Consider the following 7579-nt stretch of genomic DNA (forward strand, 5'->3'; position numbering starts at 1 on the left):
CAAATAGGCTGTTTTCATCAGCAAAATTATATTGAAATACGTGTCATTCATGCAATGACAGAGTTGAGAGGTCGTCTAAGTGTGACTCACAAGCCTATCAGAGTCCCTATTTTGTCCTTTAACAGAAAGGTTTGTTGATGTTGGCTCCAGGAGTTTGAGGTCCCTGGTGAGTTAACCTAGATGGACTTTCCCAAATGCTTTCCCAGAACGGCAGTACCATTTTGTTTGGTATCAGCAATGTGCGATGTTCCATTTGTTCTCCATCCTAATGTTATCTTTATTCGTTCATCATTTTAGTGGGTGCTCCTTCTGAAATGTGAGAGCTGGCACACCCGACTCTCTTTGCAGACGCTATCTCAACTTGTGCATTTAGAAGTCAAGAAAAAAAATCTGTGTTTTAACTTACTAGTGTTAATATAGGAAATATTTTCAAAATGAAAGCACACTTAAGGTCCAAAATGAAGAAATGAGATAATTTGGGCAAGGTGGCATATGCTTCCAGTTACTTAGGAGGCTGAGACAAGAGTTTGTTGAACCCAGGCCTTTGAGGCCAGCCTGAGCAAGACCCCATTCCTTTAAACTAACAACAACCAACAGAAAGAGAAGACTAAGATAAACTCTCATGAGTCAAAGACAAATCTAGTTTGAATCAATTCTCAGGAATAAAATGTAAAGGTAATTACTTAAAAAATTGTTTCTGTTGTCTTTTGTGGTAAATAGTATGGATTTTCAGAATTAAAACAGAACCACTGTGCCAATAAGAATATTACACACACAAGCTGGGCGTTGGTGGTGCACGCCTTTAATCCCAGCACTCGGGAGGCAGAGCCAGGCGGATCTCTGTGAGTTCGAGGCCAGCCTGGGCTACCAAGTGAGTTCCAGGAAAAGGCACAAAGCTACACAGAGAAACCCTGTCTCGAAAAACCAAAAAAAAAAAAAATATTACACACATACTTACCTGGCAGGGGAGATACCATGATTATGAAGGTGGTTTTCTCAGGGCAAGGCATATCTATTGCACTCTGGATGTGCTGACCCCTGCGATTTCCCCAAATGCTGGAAACTTGACTGCATAATTTGTGGTAGTGAGGGACTGCATTTGAGTTCTCCCTTATAACTAACTAACTAACTAACTAACTAACTAACTAACTAACTAAATAAATAAATAATATCATGGTCACACATGTTTTTCAAGACAGAGTTTCTGTGTGTAGCCCTAGCTGTCCTGGAACTTCCTCTGTAGACCAGGTTGACCTTGAACTCACAGAGATCTGCCTGCCTCTGCCTCTCAAGTGCTGGGGTTAAAGACATCCACCACCACCACCTGACTATATTTTAATAATAGTAATGCCAGGAGGCAATGAGGGAAGTTATCTATTGTACATATACTTTATGACAAGAAATAACACAAATACTCTGTGGGGAAAGCCACCTGTGCAAAGCCCATCACAATTTTAGAAGGATTCTGAGCCTGGTGTGCTGCACATCTGTAATCCAAGCCACATGAGGATTGTAAATTTGAGGCTAGTCTGGACAACATAGCAAGATCCTGTCTCAAAAGACTAAACAGAGCCTAGAGAGATAGCTCAGTGGATAAAACACTTGCTGATCAGAATTAGGAACTCCAAATTCTGCATGAAAGCAAGGCAGGTTGTGGTAAGTCCCGGTAGTTCCAAGACTTGGGAGACAAAGACAGGGGGATTCCCAGGGCAAGCTGGCCAGCTAGACTAGCTGGAACTGGCAAGCTCTGGGTTCAAGTGAGAGACCCTGCCTCAAAATAAATAGACTGAGGAAGACCTCTGATGCCAACTTTTAGGCCTCCACATACATGTTTACGCAGGTGAGCACATCCCCTCATACATATGTGCCTGTGCATACATGCAGAAGCATCATATACACAAATGTAAAAAGAAAGATAAAATAATCTTTGATAAGACTGTCTGCCCAATGAGTTTCTATTTAGTGTTGGACTAGTCTCAATCTTTTTGTTGGACCTTGTAGCTGGTTATTATTATATCAGAACAATCTATTTCTCTCTCCTCACTTTGATTTAGAAGTCTCCTTCTCCACTCGAATGTGCACGTGATTTCTATGGCCTGCATAATCTTCCTTATGGTGCTTTCTACTTACTCCAGAGTCACTCCTCTGTCTCTTCTCAAGACTGATTATCACAAACTAGGCAGAAACTCAATACTTTTCTTATTTACCAGAAAAGCGCATTTCCAGTACTTCATATGGCAGATTACAGATATACACAAATTCTTTGACAGCTCTCTCACTGAGGTGGGCTTATGTCTCCTTGAGTCTGCATAGACTTTCTAATATAACTCTGATCAGTTTAAATGGCAGAAGTGGTTACTCTGTTGGCTTTTTGGCATCAACCTTAGGAGACTGGTAGCTTTAGTTTGCTATGTTTTTGATTATCCTAGAAACTCCCAGAAGTCCAACTATCTGGAAGACATTCTAGGGGTACTATTTATATGCACATTGTGCCCCATCTTCCATGCCAAGGTGCCAGACATGTTAATAATGCCATCTTGGGCCCTCCAGGCCATCCATCTGCTAGCTGAGTGATCAGATGACATCCATAGATGCCACATTGAGCAGAAAATCATCCAGCTGAGTGAGTTCTGCCCAAATTCTTGACCAATACAATTGTGAGCTATGGGAAAAATGTTTAAGTCAGTAAGTTTTGTTCCAACAGTTATTGACCATTATTTAACAGTAGATAACCTGAGAGCTTACTGTGTATCAGGAGAAGAGCCTTTGAGGTAGACAGATTTGGGGTAAGATAAGAACTAATTAATGTATATTTAAGATTTTTTAATGTATATTTAATGTGCTGTATCTGATGTATAAGTTTTTTTCCCTCGTCTTTTCTTTGTCTTAAGAAAATGTGTATCTCTCTTGAATACATGCCAGAGTAGCATAGACCTGGTGTTTGGAAGAAAGAAGATTCTTACAATTCTTACAAACTACATATCGCCGGGCGTTGTTGGCGCACGCCTTTAATCCCAGCACTCGGGAGGCAGAGCCAGGTGGATCTCTGTGAGTTCGAGGCCAGCCTGGGCTACCAAGTGAGTTCCAGGAAATGCGCAAAGCTACACAGAGAAACCCTGTCTCGAAAAACAAAAACAAGAACAAACTACATATCTATATGTTTATAAATCTATATATCTGCAACTTATAAATATACATACATACCCATGCTGTGTAGACATATATGGTTAAAATATATTTTTAGATAAAGGATTGTTTGCACAAGGAATAACTCCTGGTTCAGGTAGCACGTATGAGAAGAGCTCCACTGAGCTCCACTCCATGATGCAGGTAGCAAGGTTTAAAAACTGATTGATTTTTATACTTAATTAACAGACAACATGGTGATTTTGTGAGATGTGCTGAGCACTCAGCCAGTAACCTTTTGCCTGTATTGTTTGATGTAAAGGGGGAATTATTTCCAGGGAGCACAACTCAAAATCTTTCAACTCCACATCTTAAGACACTCTTGAATCCTATACCATGAACTGTTGGAGCTTCTAGTGGAAGACAGGGTGGTTTGGGAAAAGGACAATCCCATTTTTCTTGCCCCAATATGTATATTATTGTATGGTGGTCACTTAGGTATTGTCTGCCAGAGTACCCTCCAGCTTGAAAAACCACAAGAACAAATTCATTCATTTTTGCCTATGCCCAGAGCAATACTAACTACATGGAACTATATAGGGACCAGAAAGAGGGTTCCTGCGGCTTGGAATGTAGTTACTGGTTACTAACAATAAAATACATTTTAATTTTTAAACAGTTTAACTAATTGAAAAATACCTGTAGTAATAACTAGGTGTCCGGACTTACCATTTGTTAAGTCATTGGAAATTACTAAAAATTCACTTGTCTGAAAATGGTTAGTGACTGTGGCTGATTCTACACCTGCTTACTGCCATGCTTATGCCCTAAGCTTGTCTCTGGGTGCCTTGGCCTTCTGTACCAACACTTGCCTGCAGAGACACCATGCCCTTTGCGGTCCCATGCCTTGGGGGAAAAGTTGAGACAAACTTCCTCAGAGACTTACATTGACTTTCTGTTGAGAATTGCTGATATCAATATCTTTAGGTGATTATAAGAATCTTTCAATTGAGGAAGAGAAAACTGACAATTTCAACCTTTAGGAAACTTTTTCTTGGAATTCGCCAATATGCAGTGAGTGGCTGACGTGGCTTTGTTAGAAGTTACCACATATGCTAGCCATGAAATTGGTGTAGTTGCCAGAATTCTGCTTCTCCTTTTAGCGTAATGTGTTTGTGATGCTGTCCTTGGGGTGAGAGCCCTGAAAAGAAAGAATGGCATGGAAATGTGAAGTTGTACTGGCAGGCAGAAAAGTCATATCATAAACATATAAATATATATAATACATCTACCTATCATCTATCTGTTTGTCATCTGTCTATCTATCTATCTATCTATCTATCTATCTATCTATCTATCTATCTATCTACTAATCTCCTAGCTACTGTCACCAGGGTCAGAGAGTTTCTTTTGTAGATTCTTGATCTCATTGTTATAAAAGAATTTAAGAAATGATACAGAAAGGAACTACTGGACAATTTGTTGAAATTAGAGCGAGAACAAACAGAGCAGGAAAGCTGGAGATCTTAGTAGCTTCTTGGAAAAGAAGAATGAAAGAGGCCAAAGAGAGAAATGTACATTTTAATAAAGTCTGGACAATAAGATACAGCTTGGAGGACAAGGGAGGCACTCAGTGAAATAAAGAGCTGGGTGCCCACGGCATTTGTTCCTTGCTATTTTTATTGAAGAGTACAATATTGTCCTCCTAAGGTGATCCTTGGGCACAGAAGCAATGCTCCACACCTGTGCACCCAATGAGAAGAAAATATTTAACCTTAATATAATATGACCTAACACTGTAGACAGCTAAGAGTTGATCTGTGTGGTACAGAACTAAGGACAGACACATTTAAGGAAGGAAGGAAGGAAGGAAGGAAGGAAGGAAGGAAGGAAGGGAGGAAGGGAGAGAGGGAGGGAGGGAGGGAGGGGGGAGGGAGGGAGGGAGGAAGGAAGGAACAATAGCTAACTGGATTTGTTGTTGTCAGTCTGCCTTTTAGTTTTGTGGTGGTGATATCAAAGTTTTTAGAGTCCAGGCCTTGGCTCTGGTAACCCTAACAGGCTCAGCCACCTGTCCTTAGTGCACAGACTGCAGAGGCAAGTATTAGTAAAGAGCACCAAGAGGAGGTAAGGAACAAATAAAGAGATCCAGTGGCCCCCAAATCCATCCTTGAAGTACTGACATGAAGTTTGCATTCAAATATAGGGCAACTAAGCCCTCCTGGCCCAGTTGTGGCAATGCCCATTCTTGTGAGAGCTGTGTGAATTCTACTCCCGGGAGATACATTCCTCCTCTGAATGGCACTGGGGTCTCAACCTTCCCCTTCCCCTGGCAGATTTCTGGGAAAATTCCAATTCTTTGGGGTCCAGTGTTTTAATAGATTAAAAGAGTCTCTCCTTCTGTCTTCACTCCTGCCAGGACTTTTATGTAGCCAGGCAAGAATAATGAACAGCATTTATTGCCTTCAGCTTACCTTTTAGATTTGGGCCAGAAAAGAAGAGCTAACTGTATTTACTGCCACCCACTTACCCTTTAGCTCTGTGGCCAGTTTAAAGCCCTTGCCATTGGTTCACCTTTACCCTGGCAGTTAATTATAAGCAGTCCATGATCTTTATCACCAACTTGGAAGGCTAGTGGTGGTTTATTATGAATAGCAATGGAAGGCCTGTGCTTGAACACAAGTGAGAAGCAGCTTGGAGATTTTCCATTATCATGCTTGAAATCTGCCATTTTACCCTGTAAGGAGTTCCTATCTACCAGGGAATTGCTGACCACTGATAGTGTTATTCGTCTCAGAGGATGCTGATATATTCATGATATTCATGTGCCTGTGTGGGTGCGTTGGAAAGACATGACTGTTTTGTCCCCTTCCTGTCTAGTAGCCCTGATTACTATGTCCCTTGTAGTGAAAGCTACCCCAACCAAGGGTATAGGGGAAAGTGCACTGGCGTACTTCAAACCCTATAACTCATTGTATAACCTGGATGTAGTTGATCGGAGTTGGAATTGTCAAATACAACCAAAGGTCAACTAGGACAGTTAATGTGTGTTTGTTTTCCTTTTTCTTAGAAACATGAATTTAGATGTGTGATAGTACAAAATACCAGAGTTGGTGATAAGATTCAAAAGCCAGAATGAACCCGCAAACTGGAGAGGCTACAAGAAACCATGTAAAAGCCAGTGTTAGAGAACAGAACACCGGCAAGCAGAGAAGCCCAGAACAGGAGGAGCAAAGGAATGCAGGAGAGTCATGTCATATGTAGAGTTGAAGCGTGGGTATTCATGAGTGGCCAGTGCTGAGAGCAATCCCTTCTTTACATCTAGAACTGCTTCCAGCCTATACTTGTACTTGGGTTTCTGTATGTGGCTATCTGGGATGTTATTAATTCTTCAGGTAGAACGAACACTCTACGTAGCTCAAGTGAAAAATGTTAATGAGAGATTTCTTTGTTTGTTCCTAAAGAAATAAAATGTGTAGTCTTAGCCAGATGTGGTAGCATGTACTTTGAATTTCCGCACTTGGAAGGCAGGTGGATCTCTCTGAGTTTGAGGTCAGCCTTGTCTACATAGAGAGTTCCATGCCAGCCAGGGTTGCATAGTGAGAGCCTGTCTCACACAAACAGACAAAATATGCATAGACTTATAAATTGGTGAAGGTTGAAAATACATTTATGCAAGTCATAGATAACCCCTACTCCAATTAAGAAGGGCTTGCTAAATATGGACAGTACACTTTTAATAAGGTTAGTACATTTTCTGATGTTGGTAAATCATGGAGCCCCCTGCAGTTAGCCATAAATGTTAAAGTTTTCAGGACCTAAAGTCCAAACATTATCTTTCATGCTGCAGACATTCATAATACACCTTATTTGGTGCATTTCAGAAATGAACAAAATGGACAGTTTCCTTGCTGTCATTTCTACCTACATTAATATGCAACTTGCATTGAAAAGGCCATTAAACTCTGGCTGCTTGAAATTCTAATATGCAGAAGCAAATTTTATTTGTTTCTTTATTTAAATTTTTTATATTTTGAGAATTTCACACAAGTATTGTATTTTCATCATTTCTACCTTTCTATCTTCCTGCTCCAATTCCTCCTGTGTCCCCGTTTAGGTTCATGACCACTTTGTCTAAAATTATTGTTGCTACACACACATCATAGCTTTAGTTGTCAACTTGTCGCACATGGAAAGAAGGAACTTTAGGTGAGGGATTGACTCCTTCAGATTTGCTTGTGGCCATGTCTATGAGGTAGTTTTAAGACTGTTATTTGATGAGGGAGGGCCCAGGCTCTTGTGGACAGTATCATCCCTAGGCAAGTCAGCCTGAGTTAGATAAGAAAGTTAGCTGAGAAACCAGGGATTGCAAGCCAGTAAGTAGTGTTCCTCCATGGTCTATCCTTTAGTTCCTTGGCTTCCTTCCATGATGAGCCAAATAAACTCCTTCCTCCCC

General features: G+C 40.8%; 1 non-coding gene across 1 annotated transcript; it reads left to right on the forward strand.

The window, feature by feature from the left end:
* The first annotated feature begins 950 nt into the window (after nucleotides 1-950).
* On the forward strand, nucleotides 951-1114 carry LOC131924817 (U1 spliceosomal RNA). The gene has a single exon (XR_009383075.1). It is a non-coding gene; the product is annotated as a U1 spliceosomal RNA (small nuclear RNA).
* Nucleotides 1115-7579: the final 6465 nt, after the last annotated feature.

This window comes from Peromyscus eremicus, chromosome 14 (assembly GCF_949786415.1).
Source record: "Peromyscus eremicus chromosome 14, PerEre_H2_v1, whole genome shotgun sequence".
In the NCBI taxonomy this organism is placed as follows: domain Eukaryota; kingdom Metazoa; phylum Chordata; class Mammalia; order Rodentia; family Cricetidae; genus Peromyscus; species Peromyscus eremicus.